Raw genomic sequence first — 22,896 nt, forward strand, 5'->3', positions numbered from 1 at the left:
TGCTGATGTGATCAGTGGTTTAGGAGCACTGATCTGTTTTGGCTCTTTGTGTTCAGGCTTTTGTGGTAAACTAGAATCTGTCATTCTTCTTTTCTTCAGCCTTTCATAAGCCTCATCTGTGTATTGCCTAGTCCATTTTGCTATGGCTTTGGTAGTTCCAATCTTTGCATCCACCAGCTCTTGTTTCTTCCTTTTGTATTCTGAAGTAAGCTTATCAATGGCCTGTTTGTATTTGCTCCAGTTTGGAGCTATCCTTTTCTTACTTGGATCATTCTTGATTCTCTTGATTCTGTTTACCTCATGCTTTAGTGCAATGAGTGGCCATTCACTGAATTGTTCTTCTTTGGCTGGATAAAACTTTTCTTTCATGATGAATTCAAGATACTCCTTTCTCATTACTTTTTGTAGGGCAGCATCAGGTGGCATATTTGACATATCTTTGCTCAGGTCTTTTGCATAATCTTCCATTTGTTTGACCTTAGTGAGTAAAAATTCCATTCTCTCAGAAATGGCTTTATCACCGTGATCTTTGCATTCAATTCTAGCTCTTATATCTGCTTGCCTGGCTTTGAGTTTTAGAAACTCATTCATGTTTACTGGATTCCTGAAGCCAAGGAGAGAAGGAAATCTTCTTTTCCAAGGATCATCCACCGTATAGAATTATTTCATCTCATCATTTACAGCTTCCAATTCCAGTGAATAACTTTCAGCAACAGATACAATGTTTGCAGGGTTTACTGGTTTGGCCAGAGTTGGTGGAGTGGATGGTTGTGGCTTGATAACATTGTAAGGTGTGGAGGATAATGGAGTAGGTGCTGGTATATCATCATTATTCTTCTGAAATTTCCTTTTTTCTTGTGTAAAGCTTTTTGGGTGAAGGAGGTTTTGGTTGTGATGTGACACTGAGTTGTATGGTGATTGTAGAAATGGTGAGAGCAGTTGTGGATGGCTGGTAAATAGCTGTTGAAACAACTGGTGTTTCAACCTCTGTTGTCATTACAACTACTGATGTGTCAGCAGATGTCTTCTGTTTTTGAGTAGGTGGTGATTTGATGGGTGGTGATGTAGTTGAAGTGATGGATTTTGGTGGTGAGGTGATTTTAAGTGGAGGTAGGGCAGTGGTTGTAGTGTGTGTTGGAGTGATGGTTTTAACAACTGCTGAAACTACTGATGTACCAACAGTTGTTGAGACAGCAGGAGTTACATCAGCTGTTTGGGTAGAGGTTTGGTGCTTGGAATCTTTGGGAGATGATTTGGAAGCATGTTTTTCTTTTTCTGGTTCAACATAAAGGCCATCATCTATTCCCTTTTTCTTCCATTCCTTAATTTTCTCCCCCTTTTTGGCATTATCTGGGGGTAGTTGATCAATGAAAAGAACATTGGAAGGAGTAGTGCCAGTGGTATTCAAAATGTGGGCCTTTATTGCCTTGATGTCAGCTTTGGTGTTTCTAAACCATGACTCAATCATGTTTCTCAGTTCTTGCACATATATTGCGTGTTGCTGATCTGCCATTTGTCCTTGTTTTTCGAGAAGGGGTTGAAATAAATTCCATAGCTCATTTGCAGCAGGTGCAGGTTCTGCAGGTGCTTGAGCTGGAACAGCAGTGAGTTGTGCATTTTGAGCTTTTAACAGCTGTTGCACCATATCCTTTATTTCAACAACAGATGTTTCAAGGTTGTCAATTCTCCCCGTCAATTCCTGATATTGTAAATCATCACCCAATTTAATGGGATCATCTGACCAGCAGTGGTTGTATCAATGTGTGACTTAGGAACTGAGTCCCAAAAATCATTCATTGATGCCCCTTGTTCTTGGTACTAGGGTCTTCTTCCTTCAACACTTGATAACTTTTTGATGGTACCAGTGGTCATAACATACTCACTGGTGGTTATCAGGGGTGCTATAGAAAGGATTGCCTTCAAGGGAGTCTGATTGATGAAACAACTGGCCATATGTAGATCTGTTGATCCAACACTTGTAGTTGCCGCTCCACTTGAACTACTGACAGGAGTTACTTGTAACTCCTGTAGTGTAACCTCCTCAATTGTTGCTGGGATAGCAGGGGTATAAGCATCAGACCCAGTCACTTGTGGGAGTGTACTCTCAGTGACAGGTGATTGAGAGGAACTGGTTTGCGTCTGAGCTATAGCAACTGCATGCAACAAGGGTATTATGGATTGTGGTAATGTGAGGGGTGAAGATAATGGTGTTGAAAGAGACATGTCCTTGGGATCAGGACTGAGGAAGATGGATCCAATTGGAAGAGCTTCCTAATATGGGGTCCCTGTGCTTACAACCTGATCCTTTTGTAAGGATGCAAGAGGAGTTTGAGGCAATGGTGGAGATCTTTCTTCCATCTGCTATGAGGAAGTAGCAGCAGTGGTAGTTGGTGACATTTGTGTTGTCACTGGCAGTGGCTCTGGGATCTCATCTTCCAGAGTTGCCTTTGCTTTGGGTTTGGGGGGGCTTTTTGTATGATTTCTTTTTGGTCTTTTTGGTGATGGCAGGTGTGGGTTTCATAGCAGTGGTTGTGCTACTATGATCACCTGGAGCAGTGGGCTCAACAGCAGATGCCTGAGGAGCAGTGTTATCTGCTAAAGTCTGCTCAGGCACCTCTGCTTTTGTTTTTATAGGTGCTAACATTCTAGTGAATGTTTTAGGTGTTAAACCATTTATTTGAAAAGAAGCACCTTGTTTGAGTAAATTTTCATTTTCCTTTCCAAATTTTTGTTTAAAATAGTAGCTTAGAAACCTTGGAAAGAGTAAAAATGATTTGCTATCAACATTTTTACCAAGTCATCAAAGATCTCCTAGGAATAGTTAAAATTTTCATTATGTAAAATAGCAAATCCCAAACACTGGATCTTCAATGGTATTTCGTTAAAAGCAGTTGTTTTGTTTGACACACACATCAAAAGAGTGTGGAATAAAAACCTAGTTGCGGAAGGGAAGAAGCCTTTTTGTAAGGTATCCCTTTTGGTTTGTTTTTACTTTGTTCCGCATACCCCCTTTCAAGGAAATCAGTTTTTAACTCGTTTTTTGGGAAAAAGGTTTTACCTTGCTGATCATCGAGATTAAAGACTTCCGAGATGGATTGTGGAGTAATTTGAATTGTTTTACCCTGTATGGAGGAGTTTATGGCTATAACAGACTCACCTTGTTTATCAAGGGTAGCATTTTTCCAAAACTCTCTTAGGGTTGTCAAGAAAATTGGAGCATCAGCCGTTAACAAAGTTTTGTACTTTGAAGCTGAAAGAATGTCAATGATGGAATCGAAGATTCTGGTGGTGATAGGTTTTGTGAGTAAACCCAAGTAGTTGTGAGGGGCTTTGTATGGGATTTCAGTGGATACAGCAGCCTTTTGAGAAGCCTTTTTGGAAGATGAGGATGAAGATGATTTTGATTTTGTCATTTTGATGGAGACAATTGAAGAAGATTGTGAAGAAAAGCAAAGAATGATTTGAGACGGAAGGATGGAAACTACTTTGAGAAATGAATTTTGGAATTCAATTCGACAGTGCAAAAACCCTGTTTGGGGTTTTTGATCAGGGTTTTATAGACAAAAAGGTGAGTGCCGATGTGGCAGCGGTTACAAAGATCTGATGGCTAAAAACTGACCACGTACCAACCTCTGATGAAAGGATGAATAATGGAGGACAGTTGTTTTTGAGAACCACTGATGAAACAAATATCAGTGGTTACGACGGTAACAATATGAAAGCAGTAGGTGATTTTTACTATCAATGAATAGCATATCAGTGGATAGGGACACTGTTTTTTGAATAACAGTGCTTGCCAAGGAAATAAAGGAGCAGGGGTTGACTTTCAGCAGTGGACAGTATTTAGGAAACAGATGTTTGAGCACAACAGTGGTAAGGAAATGACAAGGATTTGAAAGGTTATTAAGCCAGCAACTGTTTGTGCAACAGTGAATAAACTTTTGACAAATGTTTTGAGCATCTACTTGTTCAGATGAAAGGGATGATTTTATCTTGTGAAATCACAATATCATGTCCAACATCTGTTGTTCAAATATCTGCAAGAGTGCTATCTTCAACAAAATACATTTTAGATGCAAATTGTTGTGACAACCCTCACTAAACCAGGTATCCGTACGACTTAATTAACTATTAATTGTTGCCTAATTACTGTGCTTAACTGAGATTTATGATAAACTGCTACTTGATTTTTGATACTTGTACATATCTGCATCATACTTTGATTTTTCCGTCAGTACATTATTTATTTACTGAACATTAGTGACAAACATGATGCACAAAAGCACAGTAGCATTTGAACGGATAACCTATTTGACATGCTGATATAGCCAGCATCAGGCAGACACTGCCTCTAAAGGCCTGAATGAGCCAGAAATATTTTACTACACCCGTAGTGTGTGTAGGATACAAGGGTTGTATAATTGCGTCTCTAGGAATAAGATATAGAGATTGGATGTGCCTAAAACGTATTCTAAGCACAAAACACAGCACTTTTATCTACATACTAGCTTCTAGCTAATTAATAAAGTGCCAAAACATGAGGAATTATTCCTGACACCTTGCAGAATAAATTGTGTCGCTAAAAATATTATTTACAACGCTTAAAGGATTACTTAAGCACTTTAACGGATTACTATCCGACCGAACAACCGGACTATACCCGGAACATAAAAATATTGCCAGAAATATTATTGGTATTTTTCTGAGCTAGTTAGGGTCCCTGATTACCCTAACACCCGCTTTATAACGCATTAAACAACTAACGGGGTTAATCCCTAAAGTTAACCGACTTAACCAAACTGAACACTAACTGGACGATCAAGATCCAACCGGGTGACCCCACCCCCTTTGGGCCGGTTTGGTCCCTTTGGAACTAGAGGGTACAAGCTTTTAATTATTTAATTTGATTTCGTGGATATCTAGACGATATGGAACCGTTGGACGATAGCACTAGATTTTCTTTATAAATACCCCCACTTAACACACACACACACACACATTTCACCAACACTCTTTCTCTTGCTCTCTCCCTACATCTCGGCCGAACCCCCCCTAGGGTCACCCATCCATTTTCGAGTTCGTGTCTTGCCATTCCAAGCATATACTAGTGTCGGGGATCACGCATAAGGAAGCCGGAAGCAAACGGAAGTTGAAGGACCTCGCTCACTTGCTTTTATCCACGCCGTTTTCGCCAAAGATCTTCCCTAGCCCCGAGCTAGAGGTATAACATTTAAAACTTGTTCTTGAACGTATCTAAAGTGGTTAAAAGGATTTTTAACGGTTAAAAGTCGGTAACCCACCTTTTGAATCTAAAAAGTCTACTAAAACATGAAAATCGTTGGATAAAAGGTCACGTCTTGTGTAAATGTCGTAGTATTTGAATATGTTGATTGTAGAGACCCGATCTACGATGTGGTGGCTCTTATCATCGTTTAACCCGACTTTGTTAAGATCCCGAATCTTGACATACACTTGTTTCTTTCGTACAAGGGTTAAAAGGTGAAACTCCACCACACGGGAAGCATGAACTTGTGTAAAAGTGTTTTGACATGAAAAATAGTATTTAAAACGAGCCGATCTACGTATGTACAAGTGGTACATTCGTAGAACCAAGTGTCGAGAAAATCATGTTTTTGTATAAGTTGGATAATATGTTTACAAAGGTGATTTTTATAAACTACAAGTGTATGAACACTTGTGAAACAAAAGATCCGACAAAATAACAATTTTTATAAAAATTGTCGGGAAGTTGTAAAGGATGATTTGTTCTAAAAACGGGGTTTTTACAAGACTAAACTATTATATATATAGATCCACTAAATATAACGAGATCTACACAATAGTTTTAGAAAAACTACAAGTTCATGTAATATTGTGATTTTACATACTAGTCTACGAGTTTAATGTGTTGAAACTAGTTTGAAGTATCGGAAATTGATTTGGTTGATTTGAAGAATTGTTGGAATGATTTTGTAAAAGAAAATGATACGCTTGAAAGCGTGGCCACCTCCAGTTACAGGGGAAACTCTGGCGAAATTTTCTAAAATCTAACACTTGAATTATTTACAAGTGTTAGACTACTTTTGACATATTTTCAAATATATTTCGCCATGACTTTATTTACAAATATTCGGAGGTGGGGTTTTCACAAAAATAAACGTGATAAATATTTATTCGATAAATATATTTTTCACAACACTGTTTATGATTATTTTGTGAAAATGTATAAATATTATTTTTAGAGTAAAAAATAATATTTACTAACTTTGTTGAACCCAAAATAATACAAACGCTTATACGACAAACATATAAGTTACAACGGTAATTACTATTACCGCTTAATCGCCAAAACGTAACTTACGCTTTATACGGAAATATTCACAAATGCGGATATTGTCAACGTATTATTTTGGAAAGTATTATATAAATAGAAAATATATTATTTTTGAGAAAAATAATTATATTTTGGAATGAGAAATAAAATATATTAAGTGAGACTTAATGTTATAAACGCACATGTATTAAATCCCCCATCCTTGGGAAGGAGATTTTCTACCAAGTATATACACGGAACGGTTGTCTAACCGTTTCCCGAAAAATTAAACTATAAAGCTAAGGCACGGCCATCCGCCTAATAGAATTAACACATGTAGGTCGTTGCGCAGCAGTTGGATATTTGGATTACTTGGTATTGTGACGCACTCACTGTGAGTTCATGTCCCCCTTTTCTCTTAACTGTTTTCAGTTTTATAAACTGCGGGGGTGAAATACATGCTACAATGATTATGAATATGTTTATACATGGTATGGTTAGCGTAAGGAGGTTTGTTACTCAGATCATGTGAGTGGGTAGGCACAACTTGAGGCCATTAATCCTCGTAGTAGGACCGAGGGACAGGAGCGGTAGATCTATCTGGGTGTAGCGAGCCCAGCCCCAGGTCCAGCATAACGGACCTCGGGGTGACTTAGTGCCCGACGCATAAATCCGCTAGGTTTGAGTCATCCCTACTTGCACTTCACACATATCAATGGCCTTGCAAACCATTGGTGATCTCTTTTCTTTTTCCTTATTTGCTACATACCAGGTTTTTGATAAAGATAAAGGTTTATTTACTCACTTTCGCATGAACTCGCTCAACATTATTGTTGATTTTTCAACTTACATGTATTTCAGGAAATTAACGATCTGGCGCGGTATGGCTTGTTTTCCGCTGCATTAGGCCCGAGGTCATCCAGGGTTCGAGGCTTGTGACTCTTTCCTGGACAAGTCACAGTCCTTGAATCATGTTTATGTTAAGTTTGCCTTTGTAATGTTTAGACAAGTTATGGTTGTTGGGTGTTAACCCGTTAAGACAATGTTTTACTATTTTATTTTCAATGGATGATCTTGCATATTTTAATTCATATAGCTTGTTATGATTAAGCTATGGTATTAAGAAGTCACACCAAATTAACCACGCTTCCGCAAAGCCAGGGTGTGACAGCTTGGTATCAGAGCTCTGATCATAGCGAACTAGGATTCCTTCTCGAGTCTAGACTATGATCACTAGGGCTCTCACGAAAACATTTTTACTGCATACCACTTAAGTCCAGATCCAAAACGTTTTTATAAACAAATGTTGAGCATATTTTATTTATTATTTTTAGGCTCAGTCTGGGAGGCTGAGGCTCGGTCTGGGAGACTGAGGCTCGGTCTGGGAGGCCGAGGCTCGATCTAATGGATCGAGGTAGTTGGCTAGTGGGACTAGGGAGTCAGTCTGGGAGGCTGGGAAAGTTGGCTAGTGAGACTAGGGAGTCAGTCTGGGAGGCTGGGAGAATTTGCTAGTGGGACTAGGGAGTCAGTCTGGGAGGCTGGGAAAGTTGGCTAGTGGGACTAGGAAGGACAGTCTGGGAGGCTGGGAGGCTAGTGGGACTAGGTGGATTATGTGATTATTATTTGGTAGCTTATGTGATTACCTGATTTACTGATTATTTGTGCATACTTGTGATTGTGTTACTACACATGGATACATCAGGCACCGGAGACTCAGATACCACTGGACCTCTACCCATAGTGTCGGATGACATTGTGTCATCGGAGCATGAGGTGCATACCTCAGACTACACGAGCACGGATGATGATGACTTCCAGCCGTTCGCTCTACCCGACGGCATTGACGAGCATACTGATGACTCCTTGCCCTTCGCGTTACCCGAGGGTGCCTATGAGCCTATTGATGGCGATCCTGCTGAGTATCTTCCCCTTGTTGTGATTCCAGCTCCGATTCCTCTTGCTTCATACCCAGCACACGAGCTATTACTAGACGCCGAGGCTGACGTCGACATTGATCTCTACGAGGACGAGCCTTTTGAGGACGAGGATCCTGATGCAGCCCCTTTACCCGCTGGCGGTCTCTTGATGATTGCTGATGCCCCAGCTGGAGACTCGCCCGCTCACTCACCAGTCCCAGACTCTTTTGAGTCTGTGGCTTCTGCTCCGTCTCACGAGGTGAGCATTCAGCATTTTGTTCATGACTCGGACCCTGATCAGGCATCTTCTGCCGCCCCATTCCGAGCCTTGTATTTGAGCACGACGATATTGAGGATTCCGATCCCGTTTTTCCTCCAGGATTTGATCCTGACCACGACATTGAGTATATTCCTATGGACCATCATATGGAGGACCCTGTTGATCCCGTCGATCCTATCGATCCCTTTGATCCAGAGTTCGATTTTGACATGGCTTTTGACGACCCGGAGCCTGCCGTAGTCCCAGAGCAGGCAGCTGCTTTCGATCCTGTGCATGAGCATGACTTGGTACATGCTGACGTTCCTGTTGAGCCCGTTTTGGCTGACCCGCCAGTTGGCGATCTTCCTGTTGATGATGTCCCTTTGATTGCTGATCATGCTGTTGATCCTTTTGTTGACCCACCCTTGATTGCTGACGTCCCTGTTGACCATCATATTGATCATGTTGGTCCTGTCATTGCTCCTTTTGATCCTGTACCCATTGAGCCTGAGCACGCTCTATTTGCAGAGCATATGGATCCACCCGATGAGGAGGCTCAGCACGGTTGGATACCGGCTGACGAGGATGTTCCACCGCTTCCACCACATCACACTGAGGCACATCATACTGATTTTTCATTTCAGATCCCACCGTTTGTACCTCCAGCAGGGCCTGGAGAGGGCTCTTCAGCCCACCCCTTTGGGCACATGCCGATGCCTATGCCTTTCATGCCTCAGATGACACCTGTTCCATCTTCTGTTCATGTGGCACCATTCGATCCCACCAGCATGCCACTGCTTTGGTCATCTTCCTCACCGATGCCACCCACTGATCCATGTCATCCATTCCATATGGGACATACCATAGAGGACGTCTTGATGTCCTTTGTCCATCAGCATGATTCCCATACACAGCGACTCCAGGAGCTCGAGAGAGCTCAGCTATCTTTTGGTCCATATCTTGGTCAGACATCTTCATCTTTTCAGCCTTTTCGATCATTACCTCCTGACTTTGCTGCCCGACTTACGACTATGGAGCAGCAGATTGCATCTGTTATTCGCACTCAGCAGGCGATGGAGGAGGATTGGCTTCATTTACGCCGCTTACTTTACGCTCACTTTCCCCCTCCTCCACCCCCATCCGCATAGGGCTCATTGGTACCATAGTGGTAGGCGATGGTGAGACGACCGCGATTGTGACTGCACAGCCTTTTGGAGACCATCTGACGATACTGATTTTTGTTGATATTTGTTGATGCACTGGATGTATGTGACACTGATGTGATATTGTTTTTGACAGGGGTGATGTAGCCCCTATTTGATTTGTGATTATATGATACAGTGACGTACTGATACCCTTACCACATTATGGTCTCGATATATATAACAATCGCCGTATTCTCACCATATCTGATTCACTTGATTTCTTATTTATGTTTTGTGACATGGGATGTTGGGACATGGGATGTTGTATGATATTTGCAACATGGGATGTTGGGACATGGGATGTTGTATGTATGATATTTGCAACATGGGATGTTGGGACATGGGATGTTGTATGTATGATATTTGCAACATGGGATGTTGGGACATAGGATGTTGTATGTATGATATTTGCAACATGGGATGTTGGGACATAGGATGTTGTATGTATGATATTTGCAACATGGGATGTTGGGACATGGGATGTTGTGTGTATGAAATTTGTGACATGGGATGTTGGGACATGGGATGTTGTGTGTGATGTATTGATAACATGAGATGTTATATATTATTATTACTATATACGTATGTTTATTATGGCCTAATCGACGTACGCATCTTTAGAAGATGGCACCAAGACGACAACCTCAGCCGATGCCCACTACTCCTGAAGAACTACAGCAAGTTATTGCTGCCGCCATTGCTCAATATGCCGCCTCGCAAGGAGGACCAAGCGAAAGTAGCTCGAACATCAACGGCAACCAAAATCCTCCTCATGGTAACCCTAAGTCATTAAGACATACCATGGCCTAAATGGATTCCTTTAGCAGATGCTAATGCCGTTCCTATGATGTAATGTATGTGCAGGGTGCACCTACAAACAATTCCTGGACTGTAAGCCCATAAACTTCGACGGCACAGGTGGTGCTGTTGCTTTCGTCCGCTGGGCAGAGAAGACCGAGTCCGTACTTCGCATGAGCAAGTGCGCTGTGGATCAGCAAGTCACTTACATCTCAGGGCTATTTGTGGATGGAGCCCTATCCTGGTGGAATCTACAGGTCCAGACCCTTGGCGAAGTCGCAGCTTACGCACTGACCTGGACAGAGTTGAAAGAACTCATGCGCAAGAAGTACTGTTCTCGTGCTGAAATTCAGAGGTTAGAGACCGAATTCTGGCACCTAAAGATGGAAGGTTCCAAGATAGCTGAGTATGTCCAGAGGTTCCACGATTTGTCGCACGTGGTACCCTACATGGTTACACCCGAGTTTAAGAGGATTGAACGCTTCATCTGGGGATTGGCTCCTCAGATAATCAGCATGGTGACTTCTTCCAAACCTACAACCATCACAGAAGCCATTGATCTGAGTGTGGCTCTCACCGAAGAGGCGATTCGGTTGAACAAGTTTGATGGGGTTGAGCCCAAGAAAAAGGAGACTCATGTGGAGTCATCTGGTGGTAATAAGCGAAAGTTTTCGAGTTTCAAGCAGAGCACCGGGATGGTGGTTAAAAAGGGAGAATCGAATGCGCCAGCTCAAGATTCAGCTGGTGGTAGAAAGAAAGGGAAGGGATACATGGGTGCACATCCCAAGTGCAACTCATGCCAAAAACATCACTCTGGTCGTTGCAGCCTGAGAGTTTGTGAATCATGTGGGAAGACTGGTCATACGAAGGATTTCTGTTGGGCTAATGCTGGCCGGGGAGGCCAAGGAGGAAATGGGAATAGGAACAACCGTGGTGGTAATGGTAACCGCCCACAAGGAAACCTGGGAGGTGATGGAAACCGTGCCAATCTTGCTAACCAAGCAGGCGCCATGAATCGGAACCAGGGAAACCATCAAGCTGGAAACAATGGTGGAAATGGGCAGAGGCCCGGATGTTTTAATTGTGGAGATCAAGGGCATTTCAAGAGGAATTGCCCAGAATTAAACCAGGCACGCGGAAGAGTGTTTAACATGGAAGCTAGGGAAGCGCGCCAGGATCCCAATGTTGTCACTGGTACGTTCCCTGTAAACCAACGCTATGCATCCGTTTTGTTTGATACTGGTGCCGATTATAGCTTCGTATCACTAGAATTTAGAAACATGCTTGGTTTAGCCGCTAGTAAGTTAGATATTCCATACTCGATCGAATTAGCGAATGGGAAGTTAGTAGAAGCTAACGAAGTGATTCGAGGTTGCGTAATCGAACTGGGAGAGCGTGAGTTTGCTCTCGATCTACTACCAGTCCAGTTGGGAAGCTTCGATGTGGTAGTAGGGATGGATTGGTTATCGAGTAACAAGGCAGAGATAGTTTGTCACGAGAAGATTGTTCGTATCCCGACCGATGATGGTGAGACCATTGTTGTTCATGGGGAGAAGCGTGAGACGCCGTTAAGGATGATTAGCTGCCTGAAAGCAAGGAAGTGTTTGAAGAAAGGATGTGTTGCTTTTCTAGCACACATTGTGGATAAGAAGGCTGCTGAGCCAAAGATCGAAGACATCCCTGTCGTGAGGGAATACCCAGAAGTCTTTCCAGAAGACTTGCCTGGCTTGCCACCTCAAAGGCAAGTGGAGTTTCGCATCGACTTAGTTCCAGGCGCCGCGCCTGTGGCTAAGGCACCCTACAGACTTGCTCCATCTGAGATGCAAGAACTGTCGACACAACTTCAAGAGTTGTTAGACAAGGGTTTTATCCGACCAAGCTTCTCGCCTTGGGGAGCTCCAGTTTTGTTTGTAAAGAAGAAGGACGGTAGTTTTCGGATGTGCATTGACTACAGAAAGTTGAACAAGCTGACGATCAAGAATAGGTATCCCCTGCCAAGAATCGATGATCTGTTCGACCAGCTTCAAGGTTCAAGCTTCTATTCAAAGATCGATCTTCGATCTGGATACCATCAGCTACGGATACAGGAGGAGAGTATCCCGAAGACAGCTTTCAGAACTCGATATGGGCACTACGAGTTTCTGGTTATGCCGTTTGGTTTGACAAACGCACCTGCAGTGTTCATGGATTTGATGAACCGAGTTTGTAAGCCATACTTGGATAAGTTCGTGATTGTATTCATCGACGACATCTTGATTTATTCAAAGACGAAGGCTGAGCACGAGCAGCATCTTAGAGCCATTCTGGAGCTACTAAAGAAGGAACAATTGTACGCCAAGTTCTCTAAGTGTGAGTTTTGGCTACGTGAGGTGCAATTCCTTGGGCACGTGGTGAATGGAGATGGAATCCACGTGGATCCAACCAAAATCGAGGCGATCAAAGATTGGGAAACGCCAAAGACGCCAACTGAGATTCGACAATTCTTGGGTTTGGCTGGCTATTATCGAAGGTTCATCGAGAACTTTTCAAAGATCGCTCAACCGTTAACGCTCCTCACACAGAAGGATAAGAGGTTTGATTGGGGAATCAAACAGGATGAAGCGTTTCAGATATTGAAGGATAAGCTTTGTAACGCGCCGATCTTAGCTCTACCGGAAGGTACCGACGATTTTGTGGTATACTGTGACGCATCGCGTCAAGGATTGGGTTGTGTGTTGATGCAACGACAAAAGGTTATCGCCTACGCATCACGCCAACTGAAGGTGCACGAAAAGAACTATACCACTCATGATTTGGAGCTAGGCGCAGTGGTTTTTGCCTTGAAGATCTGGAGACACTACCTTTACGGTACAAAGTGTACGATTTTCACAGATCACAAGAGCCTCCAGCATATATTCAACCAGAAGGAGTTGAATATGAGGCAAAGACGATGGGTCGAGTTGTTGAACGATTACGACTGCGAGATCAAGTATCATCCAGGGAAGGCGAATGTGGTCGCTGATGCCCTAAGTCGTAAAGAGAGAATCAAGCCCATAAGGGTTAGGGCTATGGAGATGATAATTCAAACCGACCTTTCCTCGCGCGTTCGTGCAGCACAGAAGGAAGCTCTCAAGGAGGGAAACCTTGAGGAAGAATATCTCCGTGGGATGGAGAAGATTTTGGTGCCAAATAGGGAAGGAACGTTGTGTTTTGAGAAAAGGATTTGGGTTCCTCTGTTTGGTGGTTTAAGAGAGATTATCTTTGATGAAGCTCACAAGTCGCGGTACTCTATCCACCCTGGAGCGGATAAGATGTACCAGGATCTTAAAGATTATTACTGGTGGCCTAGGATGAAAGGCGATGTTGCTATTTACGTGAGCAAATGTTTAACTTGCGCCAAAATTAAGGCGGAATACCAGAAGCCTTCGGGACTTCTGCAGCAACCGAAAATTCCCCAGTGGAAGTGGGAAGAAATCTCCATGGATTTTATTACGAAGTTGCCAAGAACGCCAAAAGGCCATGACACTATCTGGGTGATAGTGGATCGCTTAACGAAGTCAGCACACTTCTTACCTATCCGCGAGAAGGATAATACAAGCAAATTGGCTAAAATCTATATGAGAGAGATTGTTACACGCCATGGAGTACCTCTCTCGATTATTTCTGATAGAGATGGGAGGTTCGTATCGAGGATATGGCAATCCTTCCAGGAAGCTTTTGGCTCAAAACTGAATATGAGCACTGCTTTTCACCCGCAGACCGACGGTCAAAGTGAGCGGACGATTCAGACGTTGGAGGACATGCTGAGAGCATGTGTGATGGATTTAGGCGGTAGCTGGGATAAGCATTTACCCCTGGTTGAATTTTCATACAACAACAGCTACCACACCAGTATCGGTGCCGCGCCATTTGAAGCGTTATATGGGCGCAAGTGCAGGTCGCCGCTCTGCTGGTCTGACGCAGGCGATAGATAATTGGTAGGTCCCGATGTAGTTCAGGAAACTACAGATAAGATCGCGCAAATCCGAGATCGCATTAGTGCGGCTCGTGACCGTCAGAAGACCTACGCAGATCTGAAAAGGAAACCTCAGGAGTTTGAGGTTGGGGATATGGTTTTGTTGAAGGTATCACCCTGGAAGGGTGTGGCACGCTTTGGGAAACGTGGGAAGTTGAATCCACGCTACATTGGTCCTTTCAAAGTTTTGGAAAGAATTGGGACCGTAGCATACAAGTTGGATCTACCTGCCGAACTGAATAATGTTCACGATACATTTCATGTATCCAATCTGAAGAGAAGTCCAACTCAAGTTAATGTTGCCATTCCTACCGACGAAATTCATATTGATGACACGCTCCACTTCGTTGAAGAACCTGTTGAGGTCACGGATTGGAAAGTGAACAAGACCCGCCGGAGCAGTGTCAAGCTCGTCAAAGTTCGCTGGAATGCTAGACATGGTCCTGAGTTCACCTGGGAGCGTGAAGACCGAATGAAAGAGAAATACCCCCACTTATTTTCTGAGAATCCTGCTTCTACAAGCAGAATTTAAAATTTCGGGACGAAATTTATTTAACGGGGGGAGAATGTGACAACCCTCACTAAACCAGGTATCCGTACGACTTAATTAACTATTAATTGTTGCCTAATTACTGTGCTTAACTGAGATTTATGATAAACTGCTACTTGATTTTTGATACTTGTACATATCTGCATCATACTTTGATTTTTCCGTCACTACATTATTTATTTACTGAACATTAGTGACAAACATGATGCACAAAAGCACAGTAGCATTTGAACGGATAACCTATTTGACATGCTGATATAGCCAGCATCAGGCAGACACTGCCTCTAAAGGCCTGAATGAGCCAGAAATATTTTACTACACCCGTAGTGTGTGTAGGATACAAGGGTTGTATAATTGCGTCTCTAGGAATAAGATATAGAGATTGGATGTGCCTAAAACGTATTCTAAGCACAAAACACAGCACTTTTATCTACATACTAGCTTCTAGCTAATTAATAAAGTGCCAAAACATGAGGAATTATTCCTGACACCTTGCAGAATAAATTGTGTCGCTAAAAATATTATTTACAACGCTTAAAGGATTACTTAAGCACTTTAACGGATTACTATCCGACCGAACAACCGGACTATACCCGGAACATAAAAATATTGCCAGAAATATTATTGGTATTTTTCTGAGCTAGTTAGGGTCCCTGATTACCCTAACACCCGCTTTATAACGCATTAAACAACTAACGGGGTTAATCCCTAAAGTTAACCGACTTAACCAAACTGAACACTAACTGGACGATCAAGATCCAACCGGGTGACCCCACCCCCTTTGGGCCGGTTTGGTCCCTTTGGAACTAGAGGGTACAAGCTTTTTATTATTTAATTTGATTTCGTGGATATCTAGACGATATGGAACCGTTGGACGATAGCACTAGATTTTCTTTATAAATACCCCCACTTAACACACACACACACACACATTTCACCAACACTCTTTCTCTTGCTCTCTCCCTACATCTCGGCCGAACCCCCCCTAGGGTCACCCATCCATTTTCGAGTTCGTGTCTTGCCATTCCAAGCATATACTAGTGTCGGGGATCACGCATAAGGAAGCCGGAAGCAAACGGAAGTTGAAGGACCTCGCTCACTTGCTTTTATCCACGCCGTTTTCGCCAAAGATCTTCCCTAGCCCCGAGCTAGAGGTATAACATTTAAAACTTGTTCTTGAACGTATCTAAAGTGGTTAAAAGTATTTTTAACGGTTAAAAGTCGGTAACCCACCTTTTGAATCTAAAAAGTCTACTAAAACATGAAAATCGTTGGATAAAAGGTCACGTCTTGTGTAAATGTCGTAGTATTTGAATATGTTGATTGTAGAGACCCGATCTACGATGTGGTGGCTCTTATCATCGTTTAACCCGACTTTGTTAAGATCCCGAATCTTGACATACACTTGTTTCTTTCGTACAAGGGTTAAAAGGTGAAACTCCACCACACGGGAAGCATGAACTTGTGTAAAAGTGTTTTGACATGAAAAATAGTATTTAAAACGAGCCGATCTAAGTATGTACAAGTGGTACATTCGTAGAACCAAGTGTCGAGAAAATCATGTTTTTGTATAAGTTGGATAATATGTTTACAAAGGTGATTTTTATAAACTACAAGTGTATGAACACTTGTGAAACAAAAGATCCGACAAAATAACAATTTTTATAAAAATTGTCGGGAAGTTGTAAAGGATGATTTGTTCTAAAAACGGGGTTTTTACAAGACTAAACTATTATATATATAGATCCACTAAATATAACGAGATCTACACAATAGTTTTAGAAAAACTACAAGTTCATGTAATATTGTGATTTTACATACTAGTCTACGAGTTTAATGTGTTGAAACTAGTTTGAAGTATCGGAAATTGATTTGGTTGATTTGAAGAATTGTTGGAATGATTTTGTAAAAGAAAATGATACGCTTGAAAGCGTGGCTACCTCCAGTTACAGGGGAAACTCTGGCGAAATTTTCTAAAATCTAACACTTGAATTATTTACAAGTGTTAGACTACTTTTGACATATTTTCAAATATATTTCGCCATGACTTTATTTACAAATATTCGGAGGTGGGGTTTTCACAAAAATAAACGTGATAAATATTTATTCGATAAATATATTTTTCACAACACTGTTTATGATTATTTTGTGAAAATGTATAAATATTATTTTTAGAGTAAAAAATAATATTTACTAACTTTGTTGAACCCAAAATAATACAAACGCTTATACGACAAACATATAAGTTACAACGGTAATTACTATTACCGCTTAATCGCCAAAACGTAACTTACGCTTTATACGGAAATATTCACAAATGCGGATATTGTCAACGTATTATTTTGGAAAGTATTATATAAATAGAAAATATATTATTTTTGAGAAAAATAATTATATTTTGGAATGAGAAATAAAATATATTAAGTGAGACTTAATGTTATAAATGCACATGTATTAAATCCCCCATCCTTGGGAAGGAGATTTTCTACCAAGTATATACACGGAACGGTTGTCTAACCGTTTCCCGAAAAATTAAACTATAAAGCTAAGGCACGGCCATCCGCCTAATAGAATTAGCACATGTAGGTCGTTGCGCAGCAGTTGGATATTTGGATTACTTGGTATTGTGACGCACTCACTGTGAGTTCATGTCCCCCTTTTCTCTTAACTGTTTTCAGTTTTATAAACTGCGGGGGTGAAATACATGCTACAATGATTATGAATATGTTTATACATGGTATGGTTAGCGTAAGGAGGTTTGTTACTCAGATCATGTGAGTGGGTAGGCACAACTTGAGGCCATTAATCCTCGTAGTAGGACCGAGGGACAGGAGCGGTAGATCTATCTGGGTGTAGCGAGCCCAGCCCCAGGTCCAGCATAACGGACCTCGGGGTGACTTAGTGCCCGACGCATAAATCCGCTAGGTTTGAGTCATCCCTACTTGCACTTCACACATATCAATGGCCTTGCAAACCATTGGTGATCTCTTTTCTTTTTCCTTATTTGCTACATACCAGGTTTTTGATAAAGATAAAGGTTTATTTACTCACTTTCGCATGAACTCGCTCAACATTATTGTTGATTTTTCAACTTACATGTATTTCAGGAAATTAACGATCTGGCGCGGTATGGCTTGTTTTCCGCTGCATTAGGCCCGAGGTCATCCAGGGTTCGAGGCTTGTGACTCTTTCCTGGACAAGTCACAGTCCTTGAATCATGTTTATGTTAAGTTTGCCTTTGTAATGTTTAGACAAGTTATGGTTGTTGGGTGTTAACCCGTTAAGACAATGTTTTACTATTTTATTTTCAATGGATGATCTTGCATATTTTAATTCATATAGCTTGTTATGATTAAGCTATGGTATTAAGAAGTCACACCAAATTAACCACGCTTCCGCAAAGCCAGGGTGTGACAATTGTCAAGTTTAATATGTCAGCAGTTTTACAGGAATTTTCATTTATGGTTTTGCCACATGTCTATTACAAGTTTTGATGTTTTATAGATTCCTGACAGTAGTTTAGTATCCCAGATGATGAAAACCTTTTTACTATGGCTACTCATTTTGTGTCATAATATTTAAATTAGAACATGAGTATCCAAGTATTTTAAGGTCTTTTAGCAATCAACCATTTATCTGTGTTAAAGCAAACTTGAGTTTGATGTGACCTTGACACTTTCACCATTTCCTTTTGATCTATTTTCCAAGGATAATATCACCCAAGAAAAATAAGGGTTCTATATCTTGACAGGAAAATGAAACTTTTACTATCAAAAACAAGTAAAAGTTCAACATATATTATTCTAAAGAAAAATAACGAATAATATATCCTGTTTTATTCGAGAAAAACCTTTTCAAGAAAAATAATTAAAGGTTATTCTGAAAACAGCATCAAAAAGAATCTGGTATATTTTCCAATTACACTCATGATCATATCATACTCAAGTTTTATGAAAATGGTCAGTGATTTGAGATACATTGTAATAACCATTGTTTGAGACCATTTCATTGTGAGCTGATTGCAAAAAGAAAGAGGAAACATGTACACATAAGTTTCAAAAGTCCTGTTATAGGCTTTGTTACCATGTGATGATTCTGAAAAACTTGTCTAGTCCTCTTTTAAGTTTAATCACTGGTGATACTATTGTTATCTGAACTTCCCTGAATCAATGAATGCACACAGTTGCTAGATGACCATTGTTCACCCAATTTTGGACTCTTAAGTGTTTTACATTTATACCCTTTTCTTTCGATTTCAAAAGTTTTGAGATAAACACACTTTTGAGTCTTTGTGATTTTATCTTCTTTTCCCTTTTCCACTTTCCATATATAAGTTTTGAAACATTTATTGGAAGGTTCCAAGGAAAGAATATTCAACTCCAAAATCATTTTATAGCAATGTTTTGAGAGATTTGGTCATTTCTGCGCATGCTCATGCCAAATTTCACATTACTCATGATCTGGATATTTGGACTACTGATTTTCTTAATGTATTCTTAACAAAATTGATTTTGGTCCTTTTAGAGGATTCTTAACCTGTTTTTCAATACATAAGATCTAAATGGCTAAAGTTTTAATTTCCCTCTTTTTATGTAAACAAAAACACTAATGTTTTCATCCAAACATAGATTTTTGTTGACATGAGGTAAATACCTTAGCTGCAATCATGTTGGTACATCACAAGCTTCATAACAACAATTGAAATCAATTTTGTAGATAATTATACCATGGTTATCAGATATATTTTCAGATCTGAAAACCATAGGTGATTTATGCATAACATCACATGTTATGTGAAGTTTGTGTGTCTTATGACATCTTGGTTGTTTTACAGAGCACGTGAATAGTCATTTTGAACATGATTACTCGTTACTCTGTTTTTCAACTAAATATAATCAACCTTAGTATCAATGAATTTTGAGCTGAACTGTTATGTCAAATTGATTGTTAGATCGAATTTGTCTGTCCAGGCTCTGATACCAATTGTTAGGATCTGAGGCTCTCATGGTTGTGTTTGTTTATAATAGATGAATAATGAATGAACATGATTCAATGATTTATGCAGCGGAAATGAACACAAACTTTGTAAACACAATCAACGAGAAAAATAGTTTTGATAAACACATGCTTTCCATTAGTCAAAAGATTACAGATCAAATCAAAAGATTACAAAGCATGCTTACAAACTAAACTCCCCATCAGCCTGATGCTCCATGGTTGATTAGATGAAAGGATTGGAGGAGAAGAACTCACTCAGTCAATCAAATGTAACAGTACAGGGTACTGTTACATTTATAGGCAAACCAAACCACTGAAGCATCTCAGCTGACGTCACCATGAAAGTGACATCTAACAACCTAACAACCTTATCCACTGTTACATATAACTACTGCTTAGCTAAACACTGACACTATTACAATAGACAAAGTAAACAACTGTTTCTTTATTCCACTGCTTCATTCCAAGCAGGGCTTTAGTCTTTAGCAGCACTTGACTTGAGGCAGTAGATTAAGGATCAACACTTTTGTCTTCATCAGTTGTTGTGCATAAGTAGTACTTAATGGACAGCATTTGTAGTATACGAACAGTGGATGAGGGCCATCAGATGTTATAACCACTTTCAAGGGGAAAGTCTAATGCAAACTGCTGCTTATGATGAATCGACTGTTGTGAACCGGTTTTGGCTCTCATTATCTGTTCCTCTAATAGGGTTCAATCCCAACAGAAATAGTTGAAGGAAAGATCAAGGCATAAACACAAGAGACTAAATGATGTGGTTAAAGAGTGCTTGTTCTTTTTCAGGTAACTAAATTCTCAAATTTACTTTACTTCTATACACGCTTTAATGAAGTTATCATAAGGCCGGAGGGTGTGGGGGCGCCACCCCCGCCAACTCATCATCTATAGCGCCCCGGGGCGCTATACCTCCACACCCTCGGATTTAAAGGGGGGCGCTATAGGAGGGGCTCCATCATGGTAACGAGGGAGAATGGCTTTATCAGGTGGGGCCCACTTGATTTAAACAAATAAAATCTTTTTTTTTTTTAATTTTGTTTAATAGGGGGCTCCATCCACACCTTGCAAATTAAAAGGGGCTCCATGGCTGAGGTGGATCCTAGGTGGCGCTGACGTGACCTGATAAAGCCCCTAGGGGGCTCCAACCACACCCTCCAGCCTAAATATTGATACGTCATCAAATGTGACAATTTAGCAATTAATTTTGACTATAAATGTTTCTCTCTTTTATGCCAGTTAAATATGTGTCTAGACATTTTGGTGGTGCAATGTTAGCTGAGGTATCGCGTTGGTCTGCCACAACACAACCATGTCTGGTGGCGCCATATGGATGAAGATCGGAGTTTAGATCTAGCAGTGGACGCAGTTTCAAACTCCTTCCCATTATAGCACTGATGGCGGAGATACGTATGCTTTTGCATTCAAGGCTACTTATAGGAGAGTGAAGGTCGTTTTTCATAATCCTGGTGTTCAAGAGGATCCGACTTGTACCTCTTTTGGATGCCATTGCAATCAAAGAAATGGTTCCGCTAAGATATACCAAAGGTAATCTGTTCGTTTAAGAGGTTGTATGCATTAAAAATAGCCAACCCATTTGGCCTGTTTCGTTTTCAGCTACATATTTTTTACCCGTTTTGAGATAAAACACAACAAAAAGCCTCAGACCGTCCCATTAATAAGTAATTTGATCACCTATGATATGAAAAATGCAGGAAATTTGGTGAAAAATTATGGATTTGAGATCGGGCCTCACGTGTTCAAAAACTTCTCAACATGGTTCCTCCTCCTTCCCAAAATACACAGCATAGTTTCACTGCTCCCTGGGTGGATAATCGAGTCACTGAAACCAGCAAAATACATAGACTCAAAGCACTTTCAAGTACCCAAGGGCCTGGCTGCCATCGAGTTGGTTGGCGGTAGAGAACCGCTATCGTGCAAATCATTCGCACCATCCCAAACAAACTGTACAAACTATCATTCACCATTGGTGACACCAAGAACGGGTGTCATGCATTGATGATGGTGGAGGCTTTCGTAGCAAAGGAAACTTGAAAGTTAAATATGAGTCTATCGGGAAAGGCGGGTTTAAAATAGCAAGCTTTGAGTTTTAAGCCATTTCAAACAGAACAAGACTTACATTCTATAGTGCTTTTTACCATACAAATCTTAATGACTATGGTCACTTTTGTGGTCCTGTCTTGGATGATATTAAGGTTTTTCCTGTTCGTCATTAAACACTTGGAAATTTAAAAAGACATTTCTTTGAAGCTAGATTAGAACCACCAATGATGTAACCTGAAAAAAGATTTGAGCTTTTTATTGGTTAAAGTTGTTTTGAATAAACTGTATGTTGTTTCTTAATCGCGTTACATTATATTACATGATACAGCGTGTCAAGACCAAAAATGAATTACCGATACATAATGATGCAAGGTTTTATTGATTTAGATTTCTTAATCACGTCCCTCCTTCCGTCCGCTATTGTAAGCAGCACCTCCAAGCTCAAACATATAGTTTGCAAATTCATCAGATTTGACTATTCGATCGACAATCTACAAAAGCAAGAAAAAAGGATGCACGACATAAGGACATACATACAGAAAAAACAAAAGCAACAAGGAAACATACCAAGGGAAAGCCGGGCGCAAGTAACCACTTGCAATCAGCGTTATCCTCCTCTGCCAGAATCTCGGAGACTTTGCTCTTCGCAGTTCTGTCAGAAACAATCTTCTCCAACTTTGCAATACGTTGGATGTAATCATTCTCCCTCTTCTGATACAAGGCAACAGCCTGTTCGTGTTCATCACTCAACTTTGTCTTCTCTCCCTTCAATTTAACTATCTCA

At 40.8% G+C, this 22,896-nt stretch overlaps 1 pseudogene; it reads left to right on the forward strand.

The window, feature by feature from the left end:
* Positions 1-1,052: 1,052 nt before the first annotated feature.
* LOC110870523 lies at positions 1,053-22,285 on the forward strand (annotated as a pseudogene).
* Positions 22,286-22,896: the final 611 nt, after the last annotated feature.

Source organism: Helianthus annuus, chromosome 8 (assembly GCF_002127325.2).
Source record: "Helianthus annuus cultivar XRQ/B chromosome 8, HanXRQr2.0-SUNRISE, whole genome shotgun sequence".
NCBI lineage: Eukaryota > Viridiplantae > Streptophyta > Magnoliopsida > Asterales > Asteraceae > Helianthus > Helianthus annuus.